Source organism: Chrysochloris asiatica, unplaced genomic scaffold, assembly GCF_000296735.1.
Source record: "Chrysochloris asiatica unplaced genomic scaffold, ChrAsi1.0 scaffold00058, whole genome shotgun sequence".
NCBI classification, from domain to species: Eukaryota; Metazoa; Chordata; class Mammalia; order Afrosoricida; family Chrysochloridae; genus Chrysochloris; species Chrysochloris asiatica.
In genome coordinates, this window is record NW_006408576.1 from 7,952,717 (window position 1) to 7,953,685 (window position 969).

At 41.1% G+C, this 969-nt stretch overlaps 1 pseudogene; it reads right to left on the reverse strand.

Annotated features, from left to right (window-relative positions):
* Positions 1-234: 234 nt before the first annotated feature.
* On the reverse strand, positions 235-765 carry LOC102811890 (annotated as a pseudogene).
* Positions 766-969: the final 204 nt, after the last annotated feature.

Sequence of the window (969 nt, forward strand, 5' to 3'; positions counted from 1 at the left end):
TTCTAAGTGCTGTCAAGTTTGTTCTGACTCACAGTGACCCTGTGTCACCATAGGATTGGCTGTTGAGTTTGAACTGCGTTTAGACTTTGTATTTAGTATTCCAATACTTATCCTACAGGACCACACCGGTATCCATCCCAATGGTAATTAAATGATATCTCATGGTTTGTTTGTTTTTTTTTTTACACTTCAGTGATTTTTTTTTTTTTTTGTCTTTTGGATACAATTGTGAATTTATTTGCTAGGAAGGATGCTTCCATCATACTTCTGCTGGAACCAGTGCATGGCCTTCTCTTTGCTGATTTTGTGTTTGGCCCCAATGCAAGCCTGCTCCGTGCTTCTTGTCTACAGTGATGAAACCTGGCTTACCCAGTACTGCACAGACGTTCAGGCCATAGATAACAATACTTGTGTCATATTTAATTCCCAGAATGATGTGTTTCTGTATCCCCCAAACCAAAGTTTCCAGTGTCTGAAAATTATTTTTTCAGAACTCGTACTCCCGCACCTTTACACCTCTCTCTAAGATCTCCTCTGCCTTGGCTCCACGTGCAGTGGACAGCAATCTTTTTATTTCTATTAATGTCAAATGACCTGATGGTGTATTTACCTTTGGAGAACTCAGGAGTCTGGCCGGTAAGCTGCTCCAACACTTTGGTTGCGGAAGTCAGTCTGTCTCCACTCTCCCCCACGCAGATGTTGAGGCAGAGCTTGCGGATGTGAAGTTTCTGCATGGGATTCTTTTTCACCTTGATCCTGCGCCATAATGGAGAAAAGGAAGAGCGATATCTCATATGGTTTTATGTTGCATCTCTCTGATGGCTAATGATGCTGAACATTTTTCATACGGCTGGTGGTCATTTGAAAGTCCTCTTTGATGCAATGTCTATTTAAGTCCTTACCTTATGGGCCATTTGTCTTTTTTTTTTTAAAGTTTTTATTGTGAATTGAGAGAAAGTTTACGGGGCA